Genomic DNA, 26,074 nt, shown 5'->3' on the forward strand with positions numbered 1-26,074 from the left:
CTTATACACAAAAACAATGAAAATAATTGTTTAAGAAAAGACAGTGACTCAAATTTGACTTTCATGGGTGTTGTTAAAGAAAACTGATGGGATGGTTGAATGATTGGTTAGGAGAAAAAATTAATATATAGTATATTAATATATATATAGTATCCCGGATCTTACAAGATTACTAGAAGATTTTAGGGAGCGGTGACATCGTATAGCAACACATATGAAAAACAGTTTGCCAGTAAAGTTTGAAATGGTTACAAAATACACATACTCTTGATTTTATCATCATAAAAACATATATGGAAAAAAGTTAGTTATAATAATATTAATGTGAATTCATGGCCGCTGTTGTTCAGTGATTCTAAGACGTGCATATAATACACATTTTGACATTTCTGCAATTGATATGCAAACTTGTAGTTGCTATTGGCCAGTTGGAAGTTGAGATACAGTTTTTATTGCCTTTACATTGGTAGACTGAGTTACGGCATGGGTCACTCCTGGGGGCATTACAGTACAACTGCACCATCTTGGCAGTTTATAACAACCCATGTGAAAACCATTTAAGGGGGAAAATGATTCCTGTGTGTTATCTGGAAACTGTTTATTGACATCTTCTGCTAAGATCAAGAAAGCGTCAGCATCAAAACCTGTAGTGTGGGTGTAAGAAGCTTGGAGACAATAGTAGAACGCTCTTTTAAGAACTAATGCTTCATCAATTTCCTTGGTGGAATAGAGGATCATTCTGTATGAAAGAAAAAAAAATCAATCACTTAGAATTGTAAAACGTTTCAGAGACTTTAGATTCTGAATATGAAAAAGCTTTAGAAATAATCTTAAGCAATTTATTTTGCATTTATTTTTCAACAGGAGTTGGTAGTAGTCTATGTACAAGTAAATGTAGAAGAGCTTTTTCAGTAAGAATTAAATATTCTGAGTGACAAGAAATTACAAGGTCAAAATTTTAAATAGCAGATGTGGTTTTTCCTTCCTTAGTGATACATGAAATAATGGGATATTTATAATTGATGACATCTTAAATTCAGTCAAATATGGAAAATCTTTAGTAGCTAGCATTATGTAAACCAGAATCGCTCTTAGTTGATACTTCAGCAGAATTTATACGACAGTCTCAATAGTATTTGTGGAAGGCATGAATGAGTAAATTATAGTAAGTATAAATGACATTAAAATACCTGAGAGAATATAATACATGTAAAGAATCCATGAATCATCAAGGAAATATGTAATTGTATTTTATTGTATATAAAATGGTAATCCAGACATCACTCTTTACAAATCAGATAATTTTGTTACCAAAACAGTGATTCTGTAAACCAGTAGTTTAAAGAAAATTTATTGTGTTTACATTCATAGCACTACAAATAATATGCAGTAAATTATTTTACTTATATGTATGGATAATCCTCTACTTACAGTGGGTTTACATCCCAATAAACCCATTGTAAGTTGAGTATAGTAAGTTGAAAATGCATTGAATACACCTAACCTACCGAACATCACGGCTTAGCCTAACCTACTTTAAACATGCTTAGAACACTTACATTAGCCTATAGTGGGGCAAAATCCTTTAGCGCAAAGCCTATTTTATAATAAAGTGTTGAATATCTCATGTAATTAATTGAATACTATACTGAAAGTGAAAAAACAGAATGGTCGTCTGGGTCTAGAATGTTTCTGAGTGTATCAATTGTTTACCCTTGTGTTCGCATGGTTGACCCGGAGCTGAACTGCCAGTGTCACTAGAGAGCATGGAACTGCGATATATCACCAGCCAGGAAAAGATCAGAATTTCAAACTCAAAATTCAAAGTGAGGTTTGTCCTGAATGCGTATAGCCGTCTCACCATCAGAAAGTTGAACCATTTTAAGTTGAGGACCGTCTGTAAGCGAAAATCTATTACATTAGATCTTCTCTAAAACAGACTTCTTCTATTACTGCAATCCAAGTTTATCCAAGTGATCAAGAACTTCACTTATAGTGTTGAATTATAAAATCAGAATGGAAAAGCTGTAACCAATCTTTCACAAATTCTTAGGTATTAAAAAATTGTAATCTGATGACATGCCTTATCATCAGCAGAGTTTGAGTTCCTTGATCCTTAATCATAGTCTCAGGGTTACCAAGTATTTTTTTTTTAATTTCAGTTTAAAAATTAGGAAAAATAAACAATGGTAATACTACAGATAATCATCATATTAAAAAAATATCTACTTAAGATTAACACATGTAAAAGGAAGACACTAGTGACATATCTGAAGCTCAAGTTATTTAGATCTATCTTCTTTGTCCTTGTTTGAAAAATGTGTATATTTCTAGAAGTTAAACAGAAATAGATTTTAAGGATAATTTTTCATGATCTTTCCTTCATGAGCTATTATATGACAATTTGAGATACTGAGCATAAAATCAATTCTTAGCTTTCACAAAAATGAAGTATGAATACTTTTCAAATTATTTTCATTATTTGTCAGCATTTCCTTTTTGAACTATATGATTAAATATTCATTGATGCATTTTATCTTTAAGCCACATAATTGAGCTTCTCATTTATAAATTAGCAAACATTAGGCAAGTAAGTAAGAATATATATATGGAGAGGGGACGTTCTTGAGTTCTTAACTTCTTCTGAAGCAGTCTTTTTCTTTTCCCCAATCATGGTGCTAATTTAATGATATCACAAGAGTTTAAAATAGAGAGGATTCGTTTTTGAACTTTAAGAATGGTTTTGACTTTTGAAAAGCAGGAAGTTAGTAAATCTCAAAAGTTTATATAATGTGTTTTGTAATGCAGTATCTTTTTGTTTCAATTGATGAAACTTCAAGTAACCTAAGAAAGAAGAGGTAGGTCTCCTTGATTTTTTTATGTAATCTTAGAGACATCATTATTCATCCATTCATCAAACTTGTACTGAGTGACTGGCCAGCCCCAAGGACAAGTGAAGGTGCCAAGAATGCCTCTAACTTGAGAGTACATTTGTTAGTGGGGAAAATAGATATGCAGATTAATAGTTCCAATCCTTGTGTGAATGCTGTTATAGAGACGTATATGATGTGCGTCAGGACACAGGGAAAGAAAGGTGTGTGTGTGCGCTGAAGGATTTCAGAACAGTTTCAGAGAGACGTGAAACAGACATAAGAGAATTCCATGGAGGCATAGACTTACTAGGAAACAGCAGGTCGTTTGTTACAGCAGAAGTGTAGACCCCAGTGGTAGATGAGGCTAGAAAGAAGGGATTACAGTAGAAAGAGCTGAGTGTTTTGATCTTTATATTTATATTGATGATAAACCACTGAGGTGTGTAACGTGTGGTGTGATACGATCAGATTTTTGAAAGGTCTTTGTAAGAACAGGATTGAGGATGGGGTGGTGGAGAGTGAATAGAGACACGAGGATTTGTAGCCTATGAAAGTCTGGTCAAATGTGGGGTAAGGGAGGTAGACGGCAAGGTTGACTCTGTTATTGCTTCATCAGGGGAATGATGGTTTGAACATCATAAAGAAAACAGAAAGTCTGTTTTCTTTAATCACTCCCCCAGACTCATAACTTCCCTCCTGCAACCCCTTGCCTCCTTCCATTACACAAAACTGGCTACATCCATGAAAATATGTTTGCAAGTCAAGCCCAACATTTAAAAATCTGTTTCATAGTGATTATAAAACCCCAGGTAATGACTGATGTATTTCACGTTCATTTAAAAGAAAACTCCAAAATCCAGATATCAAAAAATATAAACCCATCTGTTAAACCACAGAATATCAAGCTACATAGAAATCTGTCCTAAGACCGGGGCCACGAGCAAGGCCACCTTTGGGAAGTTCCCAGACCTCCTGGGACTGGTATCAAACACCACCAAGAGTGGGTGTCACTTCACTGTTAGGCTCCCATGCAGAATGCCCCAGTTACTAGAATTTGTTTTATATAAATGAGCCTTGATATATACGTAGCCAGAAAAATCTCTGTAATAAACGAATGAGGACATCAACTTAATTAGCATAAATTGGCTCAGTGTTTGTTAAAAAAAAAGAAACTACCCCCCCCCAAAAAAGTCAGTATAGCACATACCAAAAAAATCCCAGAAACAAAACCCCTCAATATCCATCAAGTGTTTTATCTGGAATAGTCCAAGTCTCAAGCATTCAAGATTTGAGTACTTTTGACCTAACTAATTCTAACAAGTACAGTGAAACAATTTGGATAGTCAAGGAAGGAGAGAATTGGAAGTAATAGGAAGTAATAGGATTAGTTCATAAGTTTTCTTTATTGATGGAGAGCTAAATTGGTATATACTTCAAAGACAGTCCATTTAGGAATGTTAAGTGATTTCTGAGAATTTAATGGTGGAAACTCCTCATGTTTATCTTGAGTCTTTCCCAAAGATTTCAAAAGGACTCCACCAATGAATAGAGCAGGTCTCTAGAAATGTGGTGAAAGGTGACAATTTCACTGGTACTTACATAATAATATAACTATGAGGAGAGAATCATGATTATTGAATGGGAGGGAAATCTCTTTTGTGTTTCTTATCTTTTACATTTCATCTGGCTTGATGACTTTCTGTTTTATCTTCACTCACAATTAGTTTGCATTAATTCTGCTTTCACACCTAGAAATTGTCGTTCTGTATACTTCCTTTTTAAATTTCTTGTTCATATAGCCACCCGTCTTGTAATACTACTGAATACCACCGTGGTCTGATCTCCACCCTTGGGAGGAACTCCTCCGTGACCCACGGGGCTGTCAGTGAACATCCTCGGCAACATTTGCTTTCCTTTTTCACTTCATTTCTTGGAATTCATTCCAGTGCATTCACTTTTTCAACCCCTACTAAAAATGCTCATTTTAAAAATTAAAAAAATTTATTTTAACCTATTTTAAAGTATTCTAAGTAGCTCTGGCTCTTGTGGTAAGCTTTTTTATGTCTATCTTTCTTTATCCTGTGCACAGTGACAGTGGCTGCTTCTAGAGTTTGAAAACTCAGACCTCAACACCAAGTCTCTTACCTTGAGGATTTGCAACCCAGGATTTCCAACCATACGGGTCATGGATTTAATCTTGCCTGTGACATTTCTCTTTCTTTTCTACACTCACACAACATTTCTTTTTTAGGTACTCATAAGCTTCCCATAGCAGCCTTAGTTAAAATTGTATTTTTGTTTTTTTTCTGGGCCAGTTTATATTAACAGTTGTAGAGTTCATTTTAGTGTGCTCTGATTTTCAGCTTCTCAGGGAAGTGTATCACTGTAATCTAATGGTTTAGTAACACATTTCTAAGAACTTGTTTCTGCATGCAAAACCTTACATAATACAGTCAACAAGGAACTATTCTCAGGTGACCTGGAATTCTTATGAAGACAAAGATGCTGGTTTAGTTTTCATGCGGTACCAGCACCACTGCCATCACAATGATGAAAAAGATGTTTTTATTTTGCACATCATAAAGTGAGAGAGATTGTGCAGATCTCGAAGTTTGAATAAAGGACTACTTCTCATTTAAATTCTGCGAAGGCTGCACTCATGGTAGCCGGGAAAAGTGATGCAGTCTCAATGACTTACAGATTTGACTGACTGATTCTAAGGAATGCCTTGGAGTGTGTTCTCTTAATCTATATACCCAGCAACATGTTTGCTGCTCTGAAACTGAGATCTGTGTTATAACATGGCTACTCCCTCTTAAATTGTGTTGTCTTTTAGCTTATCCTGGAGGCTCTCCTTTGGAGTGACAGGCAAGGAACTTCATAGTGAAAACGATGACAGGTAGTCCTTGACTAGTTGCCCTTAAAATGAGTTCATTTGCCCTGAGGATGGGTTGTTTTTCCCTTGTTTCCATTCCCATGAAATCCTTGTCATATACTTGACTATTGATGGCAGTGACTTTGCAGAACCCTTGACCTGAGCGATACAATGACCTTTAATGTAGACTTCTACCGTTTTGCGTTTTATACAATGTAATTTTATACACACGTATGATATAACATATTTTACAACAATATATAACATATGCACATAAAAATAATACATAAAATCATCTAAGATATATTTTCAGGCTCTTTAAGGAGGGATTAAGATTCATGATACCAAAGAATTGCATCAATTTTCTGTGTGCCTCTAGAGCTTTGTACATTTTCTAAAGAAATTTGTTATTCTGAGAAAATAGTTGGAACAAATGATCCATAATTATAAATTAATTGGCACTAAACATTGCTAAAATATGTGAATACATTTATAGGTAGTAGCTAGTTTCAAGGATGTTGAGGGATTGATAAAGGAAAAAAATGACACAGTTCACTGTACAGTAATGGTCATGTGGAGGGGGAAACATTTTACTTAAAAAAAAAAAATAATGTTGTGTACTGATTTCCTGTGTAGGGGTACCAGATAAAATTCAGGAGGTCCAGTTAAATTTAAATTTCAGATAAACAATGAATAACTTTTTGTGTGTATGTATGCAATATTTGAGATACATTATACTAAAAAACTTATTCCTTTTTAGTCTGAAATTCAAATGTAACTGGGTGTTCTGTGTTTATATTTCCTAACTCTGGCAACCCTACTCCTGTGCATGTTTATTCACCAGTTAAGAATTATTTCTGATCCCTTGCTGGAAAGTGGCTTGCCTGAGAGATGTGTTTCCAAACATACTGATCATAAGAGTCATGTGTGGGACTTGTGAAACATTTCCAAATCACATTTTATTTACCCAAAACATGATGTCTACGGAGCTACATGCCATTCTCAAGCAAAGGAGTGGAGTCTGAGTCCTTTCCGTCTCTGAGTCTTTTTACTGAATTTAGGAAGGCTTTGTCCTCATCGTCAGTTCCACATAGTTTATTTATTATTGTTATTGTTTTCATTATTGTGTTGTTTCTAGTATTTGTCCCTGTGTCTAATCATTGAATCCAGAGTTTGACCACAACACACTTAACTCTGCTTGATCATGTTGCACATTGCTACTTATGAGAATAATGTTACAAGGATTATGATGAACTCCTACTTTTGGAAGGGGAGGGAAGACTAAAAAAACGATCACGAGTAAGAGTTTACACATATTGGAAAAGGTTTTTATACTTGTATTTTCCAGGTATTCATGCTTTAATTTTATTATATATCAGCTCTTTCCTAAACATATGTATTAAACCAAGGTGACCAAATCCACACGTGTGAACTCACAAAGCTGTATATTTTCTGTTCACTTTATGGGATGAATATTTATTTTTAATCTCAATGGTGTCAGGATATATGGAGAGCTCTACTCAAAATTAGCCTTCCTTAAAAATGAATGTGGTTTGGGTGACAAATTATTCCTCTAAGAGAATCAAGGAGAAATTTGATGTGTTATTTCAAAGAGATGAGGCAAAAATTTAAATTTTGTCAGTTAACAGAAAGAGAGAGAGAATGAAAGTTCAATTGTGTTTGAAGTAAAAATGACCTGTCATCCAAGAGACTTCATGACACATGTTGAAAGACACTGCCTCTGTCTGTGCCAGCTTTTCCTTATAACTCTATGGTTCTCCACGAAAAACAGAAGACAATAATCGTTAAACAAGTCCTGTCAGGTCATTAGTTTATTAGCTTGTTAAATTAATTTAGGTAAAATGTTTTGTGTTAGTATTTTTTTCATTCCTGATGGAATTATTTGTTAATCATGTAAACTTGCAATAAGTAAGCCCTTAGGAAAAACAAGATAAGTGAAAAATAGAGTTTTATTTTAAGACTAAAACTTAAATTATGTGTATCTTGTTTCCAATGGAATACCTTGCTTTCATTGTATAATATTTCAATGAAATATTATCTCACTTCTTCTGTATTTTATTTGTTTATTATTTTTGGCTGTGTTGGGTCTTTGTTGCTGTGCGCAGGCTTTCTCTAGTTGTGGTGAGCAGGGGCTACTCATCGTCGCAGTGCACAGGCTTCTCATTGCTGTGGCTTCTCTTGTTGCGGAGCACAGGCTTTAGGTGCACAGGCTTCAGTAGTTGTGGCGCGTGGGCTCAGTAGTTGTGGCTTGCAGGTTCTAGAGCGCAGGTTCAGTAGTTGTGGTGCACGGGCTTAGTTGCTCCGCGACATGTGGGATCTTCCCAGACCAGGGTTCGAACCCATGTCCCCTGCATTGGCTGGAGGATTCTTAGCCACTGCGCCGCCAGGGAAGCTGTCATTTATTCTATATAAGTGAGATAATATATGTATAATACTCAAGGTAAATGATGGACATATATTAAAAACTTCGAGGTTAGATACTGTGGTGTTTTTTATTATTCACATGATGAACTTTCAAATGCTAGTTTCATAAAAATCACACAGCCAGGGCTTATGATTAAAATTTCCCTTTATCTTTTGGGGAGTCAAACACAAGTAGACTGCTCTGCTGAATACTGGGTAAAAAAGTTCCATAGCTGTTTGTCGTTATGATTACAGTTTTTGAAGTATTTTCCTTGTTCTTATGAGTTAAATTTAGATTTCTATATTGTTTTAAAAATATAGAAATTATTTATTGTCATTGTTTTACTTGCATGTTTAAATTAAATTAATATATTGTCATTGTTTTACTTGCATGTTTACTCCTCCCCAGGAGTGCTGGTAAGGATGAGATGAGACCAGAGAGTAGTCTAGTTGGCTACTTTTTATCAGATATTCTGTTGGGAGAGCATTACCGTTAAATTTTCACTTTATATAATCTGTGGCCTCAGTTTGGCCTCTTTTAAAAAACTACAGTGAAGATGACACAATTACTAGGATATTCAATTTAAAACGTAAAGTAAAATAGCTTGATTAGTAAATAGCAGTTCAATTTTTAGGCTTTTTTTTTTTTGGTTATAATGAAATAATAGTTCCTAGTCACATCTCATATAATTGTCTTTGTTCTGAAGTTCTCACAGTTCTTAACATTTTAATCATAGATGTGTTCTAATTCAGCAGGGTCAGGTAATTGTTTTGTTGTCAATAATATTTTGCACTCCCCCCTGAAGTAGTAAAACCACTTTTGTAAAATGAACACCTGCTGAAGAGACGGCAGTTGATTTTATCTATTATTATGTGATCGGTTCATGAAGGAGAAACAATCAGCCACCATAAATGAGTATGCATTTTAGCTAAGGTCATTGAAAGAAGCTTCACTTTTTTTTTTTGCGGTACGCGGGCCTCTCACTGCTGTGGCCTCTCCCCGTTGCGGAGCACAGGCTCCGGGCGCGCAGGCTCAGCGGCCATGGCTCACGGTCCCAGCCGCTCCGCGGCATGTGGGATCCTCCCGGACCGGGGCACGAACCTGCATCCCCTGCATCGGCAGGCGGACTTCCAACCACTGCGCCACCAGGGAAGCCCGAGGCTTCACTTTTTGTAAGTTAAAAACCCAAACATATTTGGACGACTTTGTATCTAATTTTCCCATGTTGTATTTGGAAAAGCTGTGCTCAATATACATGTTGTTCTACTCGTTTTACTTCTCAGTGTGTATCAAGGAAGGAAAATTGTTGTGGTGGTTGAATATCTTTGTGGTTTTGACCCAGTTGTCTTATAACGTAGAAGGTAGTTACTGGAGCCAAGCAGGCGTCTGAGAGGCAATAGAGAGTTTCCTGGAAGTCAGAGAGTGGAACCAGCCTGTTCTTGGTTTTCATCTGTTCCCAAGTGTGTGGAAACTATGTAAAACTACTTAAAAGGTTTTCTTTTTTATTTTATTTTATTTTATTTTCAGTAAAAGGTTTTCTTTTTTAAAAAATCTGAGTTGGTTTTTCAGCTCCTCCAAAGTGAGTTGCTTGTTTTAAGATATGTAGCGATGACCTGAATGCTCAAAGCCTTAGTTACCTAGTTGCCATGATATGGTTTATAAAGGTGTAGGTGTCCAGCAACAGTATAGGACACCCCATTTCCTGTGAGGTTTTCCTACTCCAGTGAATTGAAATAGACCAACTATCTTTTTTTTTTTTTTTTTTTTTTTGTCTTCTTTAGTTTAAGGACTGGAGTAAAGACAAACTGAGTGACCTCCTAAATCTCTTTACATTTGGTCTACACTTACATATGCATCAGAATACTCAAATGAATGAATTTTCAAAAACATTTCATCCTGCGTCACATCCAAACTAAGAATGTGTTTGTTTGTTTTTTTTAACATCTGTGAGGTGATTTGGAGAGCCATCCATCCAAAATCTTATTATCTCCTTCCTCAGTTTCAGTATCTTTTATATCCAATTCATTGCTGAGTCTCTCCAATGGAGTTGATTTCAAACATACCACAAACAATTTTAATTGTTGAATCAGTTGTCTTTTTAAAATGGCATTCTCTTATTTAACCTCAAGTAGAGTTTGACATTTAATAACTGTTTGAATCAGAAAATAATTTCTGTTTCTTCTGTTTATAACAAAATAGTTCCTTGCAGAGAAACATCATAATATACTAGACCAAATCAGAATTCAGAATCTTTTTAAAAAATCCTTCTTCCCTTGGTTGCCGTTGATGTTTCCTGATCCCATCACCCTCATATACACTCCTGCCTGAATTTTTCCTATCTTCTTCTACCTGCTTGTTTTTTTTTTTTTGGCAACATCTTTTAAGGTTTTTGTTGGTGTGTCTGGACTCCATTATGCTTTTTTCTTTTTCTTTTTTTTTTTTTTGTTTTTATTTTTTGGCTGCGCCGTGTGGCATGTGGGATCTTCGTTCCCCAACCAGGTACCAAACCTGCACCCCCTGCATTGGAAGGGTGGAATCCTAACCACCGGACCACCAGGGAAGTCCCATTCCGCTTTTTTCTTACTGTATAAATCTCTGTGGGTTGTCGGACTGCCTACAAAGCCTTCAGTGAGTGCACGTATATATACTGATGGGCTCTCAAGACTTCCTGGGCTGCTGGCGCTGCTGCAAACAACGCTCTTACTCCGCTGACCTCCATCTCTTTCTCTGTGTTCTGTCTCTTATTGCGTTGTGCCATCTTTCCTCATTTTCCAGGCATCTTCCTTGAGGGCAAGGGTAGAAAAAGATAGACTTTGTGAAGAAAAGATAAGGAATTTCCTCTAAAGTGGCCTATACGTGGTGTGAATGTGGTAGGGAAGGTGTATTTGATATTGAGGAGAGGAAAATCATGACATACTGAATGCAGAGTGGGTAAATGAAATTAATAAATAAAAGAAGTAGGCTTTTGGGACAATATAGACTGTTTTTCCCCAAGAATAGAAAGATCAATGGGATAGCATAGAAAATGTAGCAATGAACCCAATTAAAGAAACTAGTATATCATAAAGGTGGCATTTCAAATTAGTGGAAAGAAATGAATTATTCAAGAAAAGGTGTTTAAACAACTGGCTCACCATTTGGAAAAAGAATAACATTGGTTCATTCCTTGTGACATAAACCAAAATAAACTCCAGATGGATTATAGATTTATATTCAAATATTGAAAGCAAATTTATTACCCTTGTCAACTTGGCCCAGCAAATAGAAGGCTAGATGTTTTGTTTACAGATTTAGGTACATTTCAGGAACAGGTATGAGGCCCTTTAAGGTATAAATTCAGACTTCTGGTTTCCATTTCAAATGTCTTAAAATTTATTTTTTTCTAATATTATTAGACCCGTTATACTAAGTGCTTAGATAGTGGGGAAGCCAATGGATAAAACTGGAACAAATATTTTTATTTTTCTATCCCTGAGCTCATGCTACCTAACTATAAAGATTTTGGCTGTAATTCTCTACTCCTGAAAATTTCCCTGGTTCTTTTAGAACGAAACTGGTGATGACTAAGAGAATCGTTGAGCAATTATACAGTACTTTGGGGAATGAAGAGAGGACTGAATGGGATGTCTTCTAAAGCTTTTATGTCTCAGGACAATATGGAAAAAAATACATTGCTTATAACCAACCTGAATACTCAGGGGCATCTGGATTCAGTTGTCTCTCAATGTCCTAGTTATTATATTTTTGTCTTTATTGTGGCACATAATCTTCAGGAACGTGAGCATCGTTTATTGTGTTGCAAAAATACGTAACGACACAGAGTAGTGAGATCAGTTACCTGAAATATTCAAGCAGAAGCCTGATTGTGTCATGACTGTTTTTAGTTTGTTCAGTTCATTCATACTATAAATAAGTATTGAATAACTAACTACCACATGCCTTTTTTCTTAAGGGCTGGGTGTACAAGTCATAATACTTTCCATCCGAGAGCTTCCGCTCAAAGTCAAAGATGACGTAGTGTAGCAGGTACTGTAATAGGGATAAAAGATGTTACGGGAGCACTGATCTGGGACTGGTGAGTAAAAGAAGGCTTCCCTGAGGAGGTGATGCCAAAGTTGAATCATGAATGATGACTACAGTTGTCAACCAAAACCAGGAAGGTGGAGTGGGCGGGAAAGGCCTTTTCAGGCAGAAGAAAAATATGTGTATAGATCTGAGGCAAGAGAGGCTGTGGAGTATTCCGGTGAACTCAGAGGGGTTCAGCAGGACTGGACTGGAATATACAATGCTGAGAGGTCACTAGAGACGAGGTTCAGGGATCTGGATCATAAGAACCCATGGGGTATGTTAAACTCGTCACTGTGTCATGAGGGCACCGTGAAATACCACTGAGGGGGCACAGTGTGTGCCACCTGGGCTGCACATCACACACGTCACTGCGGGCTGTGGGGCAGCTGATTGGTCCTCCTCCTTCTAAGAGATGATCTGAACTAATCGCAAAACGTCCAGCACTTCTGAAAGCTTGAATGACACCCATACGTTAGATCTCTCTGACTTTCAGTTATTGTAAGATTATCCTGAGACCAGCTACACATCCAGCTACGCTGGACATCTGAGGGTCCAGTGTCTCATATTTGATTTGCTTCCCTCCTTCACCTGTTTGCTCTACCCCCTGGGCCTCTTAGTTTCTAATTTATAAACTCTCTCATACATCACGTTCTTGCATGAACTGAATTTCGTTTAATGGAGTTTGTTTCTTCTCTCTCACATCATATGTGTCATGGAAGGATCCTCCTTGCTGCCAATAACCACTTTCAAGTCATTTGGACTCTTTGCTTCTCCAGTCCCTGGCATTGTCAGCACTCCGACCATCCGTTTGTACCACTCTCTGCTCGCTAAAAAACGTCGTCCCCAACTCTCCAGTCCACCCATAATTTCGACTCTACTCAAATCTTTTCCAACTTTATCATTCCGTATCCTGGCCTCCTAGCTCCTTGAACTCCTCCCCTTTATCCACCTCGGTCACCCATTGGTGTGATTACACCTGCACTCTTATTATCACCAATCATTCCACTATGTCCAGTATCTCAGTTTCAACAACCTTGCACTCAGACCACCGCCTACCAACTCCCTTTATGTAGGAGCAATATTTCCAGCCCATCAGCACTCCCAGTACATTTACCCATATGGCCTCACCACGTGTCACCACTGTCCTGCTTCACTACCCGTAGAGGTCCTCATTACAAACACTCCCTTGCAAATGCCCTCAATTCTCTTGTCCCTCTTTCCCTCAAAAACACACAGCTGGTCTTTTGGTCAGAATGCTCTTTGTTGCAAGTGTCAGGAACACAACTCATTTGAATAAAAAGGGAAATTTGTTTCTCAAAACTTGGAAATCTGAGAGTCCGGAGCAGCTGGATCCGGAGGTTCTAGAACAATCAACAGGCTCTGTCTCTCTGTCGCTATGCTCTCTCTTCCTCTGTTGGAGTGTTATTCCCATGCAGTGAGAATGACTCCCCAATAAAACTAGACCTAAACAATCCTTAAAATCCATGGCCTTAGAGAAAGGAGATCTCTTCAGTCACTTATAAGTGACTCTGACCCTATTTGCATTATGTGCCCATCTTTGCATCAGTCACTATGGACAGTGATTTGTTGTTGTTAAGACTTCAGTGTTTGAAGTCATATGGGCCTATGTTTAAACCTCAATTCTGCTTTCTGCTGGATTTGTGAATTTGAGGAAATAACCTTTTTAAACTTTAGTTTACTCAGTGCTAAAATGAAGATAATTATGAAATGGGTATACCAATAATCTTTCTTGTAGAATTATTGAGGGGATTAACTGAGATAATCTATGTACATACTTAGTATAATTTCTGCACACATTAAATATCCAATGATCCATTAAATCTCCTAATCTGTTATGAGATGGGACAATGCCCCTTCAATTAACTTCTGTTTTAAGGTTTAATTTTTCCTATTTTTTCACGTCTATACTAACACACAGACTTAAGAATCACTGTGTAAAGTTTTCAAAGAAGCTTTCTTGGCATTCTGTTTAAGGTTTATTAAACCTATGGGTAAATTGGATGGAAACTTGAGTTCCCCCAAAACATGGTGTGTTTCTTACTTTTATATCCCTCAGTAAAATTAGAAGAGCCTTTACATTCCTTAATATATATATTTATTGGTATAAAATAATGTTGGTTGTCTTTGAAAAATGGACCCAAATTTTAAAGTCTTATTTTTAGCTGATTATTGCTGATAAAAAGTTGCTGTTTTTTGGAAGCTCAGGCTCAGGGGCCATGGCTCACGGGCCCAGCCGCTCCGCGGCATGTGGGATCTTCCCAGACGGGGGCATGAACCCGTGTCTCCCGCATCAGCAGGCGGACTCCCAACCACTGCGCCACCAGGGAAGCCCAGTTGCTGCTTTTTGAATATGAATTTTGTCATCTGCCACCTTCCTAAATTTTCTTAGTTCTAGAAGTTTTCCATTGTACTGATTGGATTATCAGGTAGACTGTCTTGTGCATAGATAACTTACACTCTTCCATTTTATAACATAAAAGTTTTATTTTGTCTTTTATTTATTTGAAAAAGCTACAAGAACCTTTTGATAGACTGTACATTAGTGCAGGAATTATGTTACCTTTTTAACTATGTTTCTAACTTCTAGCACAGGGCAAGAATATAAAAATTTACCTTTTTTTTTTTTTTTTGCTTTTGGCACCTGGGGAAAAGAATATATAATTGTATTATTCAAATTATTGATGTAATAAATTGTTCTCATCAATACTCAAAAGATAAACTATTTTTAAATTTCCAGAATAATACATACTTAGTTGGGTATTTGGTTCATGCTTTACAAAGCTGGTTTAATTTGATAATATTCTATTTAGGAGTTTTCATTTGTATTCAATATTCAGATTGGTCTGTGGAATTTTGATTTTGTTTCTTTTGCCGTATTTAGTATTCAGGTAATTTTTGCTACACACAATGATTAGGTAAGCAATATTTAGACAAAATTTTTAATTACCCCTTGTGTGTTTTATCCATTACAATTTTTATTTCCTCCTAATTAAGTCTGGTATACTTATCTAAAACTGTGCAATTTATGAACATATAATTTTATTATTCCACAACTTTAAATAGTATTTCTCTCATTTTGAAAAATGTTCATTTATGAATGGAACACCTTTTATTTATGTTTGTTAAATTAGTTTTGACAGAGGTGTTATATTGTTCTTATTTATCAATTCTGTTTTCCTATTTTTTCTAATATATTAATTTATGCACTTATTTTAAAAAATCTTTATACTCTTTTTATTTTGTTTTCTTTCTATCTTTCTTCAATGATTAGTTCAGTCATTTTTTTCTTTCTTTCTTTTTTTTGTGGTACGAGGGCCTCTCACTGTTGTGGCTTCTCCCGTTGTGGAGCACAGGCTCCAGACACGCAGGCTCAGCGGCCATGGCTCACGGGCCCAGCCGCTCCGCGGCATGTGGGATCCTCCCGGACCAGGGCATGAACCCGTGTCCCCTGCATCGGCAGGCAGACTCTCAACCACTGCGCCACCAGGGAAGCCCCCCATTTTTTTCTTGTATAAAATTTTATCAGGTTAGAAATTTTAAATCTTGTGTAAAATTTTATCAGGTTAGAAATTTGGCTGCATCCTTTAATTTTTATATAGTCTAAATTTTGGCTTTTTTTCCCCCTAAACTAAGAGTTTGTATATACAATTTTAAATTGTTTGTATATACAATTTTAAATTGTATACAGGTTTTGGTTAACCATGTAAAAACATATGTTGATTTTTAGGTGAAATAGAAAACTGAGTTATAGTGACAAAAACTGTGAATGGGTTTAACTAATATACTATTAGGTGTGTATATGCATGTATACATGGAGATTTTGGTAAATTTGTGTATGGTGTATCTGTGGGTTTATTTTTACCTTTCCTAACCTTGGGGAGGGGTGGGGATACAGCAATCAGATGGTGTGAATAAGAAATCAAGTCTCTAGAGCCAAGCAACTATTTTATTTTAACTCTCCACTCCCCTCAATATTTCGTTCATATAACAGATTGACTCCCAAAAGGAATTAATCCATATTGGGTTTTATCATACATGTTTCAAAAGCTACTGCTAACAAAAGGGGATCCAAGAGTAACTTTATCTGCTGCTACTCAGATACATTTTATTTCAAAAACATACACTGAAGCCTTGCTGATAGATCCTTAGGAAAACATATTCACATGTAACTTCCAATCACACTGAACCATATTTGAAAGATTTTTCAAGGTCAGCTCTGGCATAAGCTAACATTATACCATTTAATCCAGGAATTATTTTAGCATTTGATTAATGACATATGTTTGATACATAATATAATTTCGTGAACACTAAATCAAATTTTAACTTTATTAGGTTGATTTAGTGGTTTTGGAGAAAGCTTTAAATCTTTTCTGCTAATTTCTTGCTTAATTTTCTGTTTTACGTTTTTAAAAATTCTTATTTATTAATTTTGAACCTGCCTTTTAATGATGATTCCCCTTAATTGGGAAGTAATGTGAAGGCACTACAGCAATTTGGCCAGCTTTCTGTATATGAGCCCCGCTATCCTGATTGAAAAATACATCAACTCTTTCTTTTCCTCATTCATTCCATGAACCCTTACGTTTTAAAAAATTTTATATTGGGGTATGGTTGATTAACAATGTTGTATTAGTTTCAGGTGTACAGCAAAGTGATTCAGTTATACATGTTCATGTTTCCATTCTTTTTCAAATTCTTTTCCCGTTTAGGTTGTTACAGAATATTGAGCAGAGTTCCCTGTGCTGTAGAGTAGGTTCTTGTTAGTTATCCATTTTAAATATGGCAGTGTATACATGTCAATCCCAAACTCCCTAACTACCCCTTCCCTCCAGCCTTCCCCTCTGGCAACCATAAGTTCCATGAACCTTTATTGAATACACCTAAGTGCTAGGTACTGCAGTCAACATTGGACAAATTATTGGTGAGCAAAAGCAGAGTCCCTGCTTTCAGGAGACTTACAGTCCGGTATGGGAAATATAAATTGTTAAATGTGAAAGTGCAATTGATGTACATACAGTGTGCAGTGCATGCTGATATGGGAGCACACAATAGATGGGTGGGAGGCCGGGGTGACTGCAAAGAGAGTGGATCTTCCGCTGAGACGAAAAGTTGAGCAGGGATTCGCTAGGCAAAGTGGAGACGAGGTCCTTTTTGACAGGGGGAGGAGCATATGCAGAGACCCTGCGAGCAGGGGAAACAAGGTCTGTAGAAAGAACTGTGGAAAGGTCTGAGTGGCCTTTGAGGTCTGAATGGCCTGGATGTTGAGAGCCAGTAGAAGGGGCGTTAAAAAGAGGCCTGAGAGGGAGAGGGTGTCTGCATTGTGGAGGGCCTTATGTTGTATGAGAAGATGTGTCCTCTACTCTCCATGCAATGTGAAGGCCAAAGAAGTGCTTAAAAGGGGTGACATGATCTGACTTAAATTTATCACTTCATTTAACAAGTACTTATCAAGTGCCTACTGTTCATCAGATATTGCTATGGGCACAAGAAATACAGCAGGGACTAAACCAGACCAAAAAAACCTGTCCTCATACTGCTGGTAATGCAATGCAGTGTGTAATAGGTCAGAGAAATCCTCACAGAGGAAGTGACATGTAAGCAAGAATCTGAAGAAAACGAGGAGATCCAGGGAGGAAATGAATGTTACCGAAGAGCGGTGAATACACGTCAGCCAGAAGAAACAGTTCCAGCTGTCCTGACTCTGGACTCTGCAGCTCAGAGGGCATTGACGAGCTCTCACGGTATGTGTGTGCATGCACGCTTGTAATGTGCAGTAATTTAAGAAGTGGACATGAAGAAAATAGGCTACAGGGATAACGTAGGGTGAGGGGAGAAACAGATGAGGACAAGATTTTATGGCTGGATGGAGAAAGATGAAGCTGCTCTGAAGATGGGAGAAAAAAGCCACAAGTATGTTGTGTGAATTCAAGGAAAAAGGAAGGCAGTGGTTTCATCATTAAATGGTGTTGACAGGTAAGGATAAGAACAACTTATTTTGGGTTTAGTGACTGGAGGGTTACTAAATCCTGTTTTGATGGAGTAACGGAAGCCAAGTCCATTAGAATGGAGAAACGAGAAGTGGAAAGCATCAGAATTAGCTACATTTTTGAAAACTTTTCAAAGATACGAAAAGGAGAGACTAAAATAGTATCTGAAGGAGATTATAGAATCAAGGAAGTTTTTGTTTGTTTGTTTTTAATGGGAAAGACTGTGTTATGTTTAGAACTTGATGAGATCCAATCAAGATGGAGACGTTGAATATACAAATGAAAGAAGGGAAGTTTAATAATACTGTTTAATGGGTAACTCGAACTTGGCAAATACTATAAACTTTTGTGGAGGCACAACTGTAGAGGCAGTATCTCTCTAATAATCATCACAATAATCAATTCATTTATTGTTATCACTTTAAATGTATTTTTCCAGTATCAACTAATAATCTCTATTTAATTAATGATGTTGCTTTTTAAGGAAAAAGGGAAAATGCCTTTATCTTTCTCTTAGTTGAGTATTTGACTTCAATGATTCATGCTTCAGTCTCTCTTCACCAAAGATAAAAGAAATCTACATATTACCTACTGTTACAATGCATGACAGTTTATAAATAGCTAAATTTTAGGAGCTACTATTAAGTCCTTGAGTGGATTTTAATAAACCATTAATCCCTTTCTCACTTCTGTGTTATTTATCAACTTTATGTCAAAGGACAAGGACAAATTATCCAAACATTGTTTAGTACAATCATCATTAATTAATTAACACTTATCCAGTGGGGATTTTAAACTTTTCTCCCCCCAAGGGCTATTCTAATGTCAGAGTAGGATAAAAAATATCTATAGCGACCCTTACCTCTTTCCGACTTAACGTTTATCATTAAGTCAATTAGCTCTTTATTAGAAGCAAGGAGGTGAACAGCTGGTTGTGGAAGTCTGTATAGCAACAGCAGAAAAGGAACACAACTTCCAGAAAATCCTTCCCACGTCCCAGTGGCCATGACTCACAGGCCCAGCTGCTCCGCGGCACTTGGGATCCTCCCAGACCGGGGCACGAACCCGTGTCCCCTGCATCAGCAGGCGGACTCTCAACCACTGCGCCACCAGGGAAGCCCCCTATTTCCTCTCTTATAATTTAAAATATATGACATGATTAATGACCCATCCTTCTTTACTTTCCATTTATTTTCTTGGAACTCTTTGTTGATATGCAGTTACTATACTTAGATTAAGGGCAAATAAGTCTTATCTCATTACATTTTTACAACTTTCAGAATAGTATCTACTTTTAAAAGTGGATTCTAAAGCACACGCCGTGTGTCATGCAGAGAGTTCATAAATCCTGGACCAATGGTGACATTTCAAACCTAATCAACACTGGCATTCTTTACTTGCACGAACAGCCGTGAACCACAGGGGATTTGAGAATGGTCTTCTCACATGTAATATAACTTTCAAATTGACTTTTCTTTTAATAATTTTTTCCTGGCTGATCCGTACGAATCCCCTTTATTAAGAAAAGTAATCTATCCAGTATTCAGTGAAGAACCAGCTAACCCGTTGTTAATCATTCAGGGAAATGTTGCAGGCTTAAGCACTTTTAGAGGTAGATATTGAACCTACTCCTTGCTATAAGCAAACTTTGAAATAGAGATAAGGCCCTATGAGTCATCTTCATCTGCTGAAAGGATGGGTAAGCTGCATGTGCATAAATTATGATTTTCTACCCACTTGCTAACCCACAAGGAAAAGCTCCAGATAGAGTAGAGCCTGAGTAAATAAGACTTGTTTGTTTCAGTAGAAAATAATTTACCATCACTGTCTAGTTTTAGACGAGATAAATTTAACTTTGTGATTTATTTCGTAAGATATTGTCTTCTCTACTGTAAAGCCTCGTGCCAAAAACAGTGATTCTGAGGGTTGGTGGCCTCTGATAGGTTACCTGAAATACTGTCAGTTTGAGCTGAATATTGATTTCTTTATTCCTCTTTTAATAACATTTTTATTTGTTTATTACTTTTTCAAAAAAAATTGGAATAGATCTCATTTGCCTGTTTTCTTCTTTCTTTTCATGGTATTAGGGACTTGGCTTGCTTCTGTGAATAAGCTGGAACATCTTCAGAAATTGTTTGATTGAAAACACCACCAGTGGGGTTTCATTAAATTTTAATTACTGTGACTAGTGAAACATATACACCTATCTTACTGAGATTATTCTACTGTAATTAGTGTTATAGCTCGGTTTAAGATCAATAACTTGAACATTTTCTACGGTTTTGTACCAGTTAATTTTCTTTCTTAGGAGGTCATATTCTATCTTACAGCTAACCAAATGAGTTTTATGTCTTAGCATAGATGGTTTACAACTTTCTGTTTATTCTTTACCAACAATTCTATTAAAACATTAACTCGAGGCAGGATTAAGATGGTGGAATAGGAAGACCCTGAGCTCACCTCTTCCCATGAACACATCAACACAGCAACTACATACAGAACAACTCTTTCTGAAAACAAACTGAAGACTAGCAGAAAGGCTCATCTACAATTATGCATATAAAGCAAAAGCGACAGCCAGATGGGTAAGAGGGGAAGAAAAGTGATCTAGTCAGGACTCACACCCCTGGTAGGCAACCCAGAAGAGGAAGGGGATATCACAACCTCGAAAGTCCCCCTTAAGGAGCAAGTAATTTGAGTCCCACATTGGGCACCCCAGCCCCTGGGAAGCACCTGGGGCCAGCTGGTTTTGAAAACCAGCGGGCTTACAACTGCGAGAGCCAGGGGCTGTAGGAAACTCAGACTCTGCTCTTAAAGGACACAGACTTTGCTCTGCACAATCTTACTCACTCCCCATCCCAGCACAGAGGTAGCAGAATGAAAAGTGCCTGATGTTCTAGCTGGCCTGCCAAAACCACACCAGAACATCCCTCAGCCCAAAGTGGGGTTAGCTTCAGTCCTTCCACCACTGCCAAGGCAGCAGCTCTGGGGAACCCCAGGAAAAGCCTAGGCTCCCATGGCTCCAGCTTCACTCTCTGCCAAGGCAGAAGCTGCCAGTGTGCCCTGGGAGAAGCACCCACCTATGTCAGGCTCCAGCTCCATCCCCGCTTCACCAGTTTCAGCCCACCCCTGCCAAGGCAATGGCCCTGGTGCTTCCCAGAAAAAACCTGGCCCAGAATCACTTCAGATCCAGCTCTCCCACCAAAGCCAATGGACACATGTAGTCTGTATAGGGATGCTCCTACACAAGGACAGCCTTTGAAGAATGGGATAGGTGATTGTTTTGCCTCATTTCATAGAGGCAGAGAGAAAGAGTCAAATAAAATAAGACAGACGGATATGTTCCCAACAGAAGAACTGATCCAGTTCCCAAGACTGAATCAGGAGGAAATAGAAAATAGGAGTAGAACAATTACCAATAATGAAATTGAATTATTAGTAATAAAAGTTCCCAACTAACAACATTCCAGGAACAAATGACTCCACAGGTGCATTCTACCAAACATTTTAAGAAGACTTAACACTTATCCTTCTCAAACTATTCCAAAAAATTGAAGAGGAAGGAATGCTTTAGAACTCATTCCACAAGACCAGCTTCACCCTGTTACCAAAACCAGACAAAGACACCACAGAAAAAGAAAATTATAGGCCAGTATCATTGACGAACATAGATGCAAAAATCCTCAACAAAATATTAACGAACAAAATCCAACAATGCATTAAAAGGATCATACACTATGATCAAGTGGGATTTATTCCAGGGATGCATGGATGGTTCAACATCTGCAAATCAATCAGTGTGATATATCACATTAGCAAACTGAAGAATAGAAATCATATGACCACTTCAAGAGATGTAGGAAAAGTTTTTGACAAAATTCAACACCCATTTATGATGAAAACTCTCAACGAAGTGGATGTAGAGGTAATGTTCCTCAACATAATAAAGGTCGCATATGACAAACCAAAAGCCATCATCATACTCAATGGTAAAAAGCTGGAAGCATTTCTTCTCAGATTAGGAACAAGAGAAGGATACCTACTCTCACCACATTGATTTAACATAGTATTGGAAGTCCTAGCCACAGAAATAGACAAGAAAAAGAAATGAAAGGCATCCAAATTGGAAGGGAAGAAATAAAACTGTCACTCTTTGCATATGACATGGCACTATATATAGAAAACCTAAAAACTTTACCAAAAAACTATCAAAGTAAATGAATTCAATAAAGTTGCAGGACACAAAGTTAATATGGAGAAATCTATTGCATTTCTGTATACTAATAGTGAACTATCAGAGAAAGAAATCAAGAAAAGAATCCCATTTATAATTACATTAAAAAGAATAAAATACCTAGGAATAAATTTCACCAAGGAGGTGAAGACCTATACTCTGAAAATTGTGAGACATTGATGAACCAAATTGAAGACAACACAAATAAATATCTTATAATCTGCATTTCGCTGTTTGTTTATGAGAGTGAGCTTCTTTTCATATGTTTACTAGTCATTCTTTTTTCCTTTTTTGTTTATGTATTTTGCTCACCTTTTCCATTTTACGATTCCTTTTACTTGATTTTTGAGAATCCATTATATTAAGTATTCTGAATATATATTCATTCATTATATATGTTGCGAGGATTTAAAGTTTATAATTTTTCTTGCCACTTTGTGGTGTCTTCAAAATATAGAAGCTTTATATTTTAAGGCAGTCATAAATGCATTTTTCCACTTTAATGTTTGTGTTGCTTATTTTATGGCCTATCAAAACACAAAAATTCTTATTTATTTTTATGTAAAAGCTTTCAGTATCTTCCTGGAACCCATCTTGAATTCATTTCTATTTATGGAGTGAGACAGGTGATGCAGTTCAATTGTTTCACATATAGATAACCACTTGTTCTATAGCTGCTGTAACACATAAAGTGGATTAAAATAGCACATATTTACCATTTTATAGTCCTGCAAGTGAAAAGTCAGAGGTGAATTTCACTGGACTAAGATAAGTTGCCACCAGGGTTTCTTTCTGGTGGCTCTAGGGTAGAACTCATTTCCTTGACATTTCCAGCTTTTGAAGACAGCCCACATCCTTGTCACATGGTCCTCTTCCTTTATCTTCAAAACTAGCAATGTCACATTTCTCTGACCCTTTTTTCCTTGTTACAGTTCTCTTTCTGCCCTCAATAAGAAAAAGGTCTCCATTTTTAAGGACTTGTGTGATTAGATTGAACACATCTGGATGATCAAGGAAAATGTGCACACCTCAAAGTGTGTATTCTTTTATTTTTTAAGTTTTTTCTTTACTTTTTAACATACTTATTGTGGTATAATTGCTTTACAATGCTTTGTTAGTTTCTGCTGTATAGCAAAGTGAATCAGCTATACGTATACATATATCCCCATATCCCCTCCCTCTTGTGTCTCCCTCCCACCCTCCCTATCACACCCCTCTAGGTGGTCACAAAGCACCAAGCTGATCTCCCTGTGCAATGCAGCTGCTTCTTACTAGCTATTTATTTTACATTTGGTAGTGTATATAGGTCCATGCTACTCTCTGACTTCGTCCCACCTTACCCTTCACCCTCCCCGTGTCCTCAAGTCCATTCTCTACATCTGTGTCGTTATTCGTATCCTGCCCCTAGGTTCATCAGAACAATTTTTTTTTTTAGATTGCATATATATGTGTTAGCATACAGTATTTGTTTTTCTCTTTCTGACTAACTTCAATCTGTAGGACAGACTCTAGCTCCATCCACCTCACTACAAATAACTCAATTTCGTTTCTTCTTACAGCTGAGTAATATTCCATTGTATATATGTGCCACATCTTCTTTATCCATTCATCTGTCGATAGACACTTAGGTTGCTTCCATGTCCTGGCTATTGTAAATAGAGCTGCAGTGAACATAGAAGTAGGTGACTCATTTTGAACTATGTTTTCTTCAGGGTATATGCCCAGTAGTGGGATGGCTGGGTTTTATGGTAGTTCTATTTTTGGTTTCTTAAGGAACCTCCATACAGTTCTCCATAGTGGCTGCATCAATTTACATTCACACTAACACTGCAAGAGGGTTCCCTTTTCTCTACACCCTCTCCAGCATTTATTGTTTGTAGACTTATTGATGATGGCCATTCTGACCGGTGTGAGGTGATACCGCATTGTAGTTTTGCTTTGCATTTCTCTAATGATTGGTATTGTTGAGCATCCTTTCATGTGTTTGTTTGCAATCTGTATATCTTCTTTGGAGAAATGTCTCTTTAGGCCTTCTGCCCATTTTTGGAATGGGTTATTTTTTTTTGATATTGAGCTGATTGAGCTGTTTGTATATTGTGGAGATTAATCCTTTGTCAGTTACTTCATTTGCACATATTTTCTCCCATTCTGAGGGTTGTCTTTTCTTCTTGTTTATGGTTTCCTTTGCTGTGCAAAAGCTCTTAAGTTTCATTAGGTCCCACTTGTTTATTTTTGATTTTATTCCCATTACTCTGGGAGGTGGGTCAAGAAGGATCTTGCTGTGATTTACGTCATAGAGTGTTCTGCCTATGTTATCTTCTAAGAGTTTGATAGTGTCTGGCCTTGCATTTAGGTCTTTAATACGTTTTGAGTTTACTTTTGTGTATGGTGTTAGGGAGTGTTCTAATTTCCTTCTTTTACATGTAGCTGTCCAGTTTTCCCAGCACCACTTATTGAAGAGGCTGTCTTTTCTCCATTATATATTCTTGCCTCCTATGTCAAAGTTAAGGTAACCAAATGTACATGGGGTTATCTCTGTGCTTTCTATCCTGTGCCATTGATCTATATTGCTGTTTTTGTGCCAGTACCATACTGTCTTGATTACTGTAGCTTTGTAGTATAATCTGAAGTCAGGGAGCCTGATTCCTCCCGCTCCATTTTTCATTCTCAAGATTGCTTTGGCTATTCGGGGTCTTTTGTGCTTCCATACAAATTGTGAAATTTTTTGTTCTAGTTCATTGAAAAATGCCATTGGTAGTTTGATCGGGATTGCATTGAATCTATAGATTGCTTTGGGTAGTAGAGTCATGGTCACAATGTTGATTCTTCCAATCCAAGAACAGGGTATATCTCTCCATCCGTTTGTATCATCTTTAATTTCTTTCATCAGTGTCTTATAGTTTTCTGCACACAGGTGTTTTTTTTTTCCTTAGGTAGGTTTATACCTAGATATTTTATTCTTTTTGTTGCAGTGGTAAATGGGAGTGTCTCCTTAATTTCTCTTTCAGATTTTTCATCGTTAGTGTATAGGAATGTAGGACATTTCTGTGCATTAATGTTGTATCCTGCTACTTAACCAAATTCATTGATTAGTCTAGTAGTTTTCTGGTAGCATCTTTAGGATGCTCTATGTATAGTATCATGTCATCTGTAAACAGTGATAGTTTTACATCTTCTTTTCTGATTTGGTTTCTTTTCTTTCTTTTTCTTCTCTGATTACTGTGGCTAAAACTTCCAAAACTATGTTGAATAATAGTGGTGAGAGGGCAATTTGTCTTTTTCCTGATCTTAGTGAAGATGCTTTCAGTTTTTTACCATTGATCATGATGTTGTCTGTGGGTTTGTCATATATGGCCTTTATTATGTTGAGGTAAGTTTCCTCTATGCCTACTTTCTAGAGGGTTTTTATCACAGATGTGTGGTGAATTTTGTCGAAAGCTTTTTCTGCATCTACTGAGAAGATCAAATGGTTTTTTCCTTTCATTTGTTAATATGGTGTATGACATTGACTGATTTGCGTATATTTAAGAATCCTTGCATTCCTGGAGTAAACCCCACTTGATCATGATGTATGATCCTTTTACTGTG

The 26,074-nt window shown here is 36.9% G+C and overlaps 1 protein-coding gene across 11 annotated transcripts in view; it reads left to right on the top strand.

Annotated features, from left to right (window-relative positions):
- Positions 1-26,074, top strand: part of MARCHF1 (membrane associated ring-CH-type finger 1) — a gene marked incomplete at its 3' end in the record, with an annotated part of 840,798 nt that overhangs the window by 91,764 nt on the left and 722,960 nt on the right. For 2 of the 11 annotated variants that reach the window (XM_079920617.1, XM_079920611.1), the window contains exon 1: positions 17,853-18,006. The exons of 8 other annotated variants lie outside the window; for them this stretch is intronic. One more of the 11 variants, XM_079920605.1, reaches the window with a different exon arrangement.

This window comes from Stenella coeruleoalba, assembly GCF_951394435.1.
Source record: "Stenella coeruleoalba genome assembly, chromosome: 4".
NCBI classification, from domain to species: domain Eukaryota; kingdom Metazoa; phylum Chordata; class Mammalia; order Artiodactyla; family Delphinidae; genus Stenella; species Stenella coeruleoalba.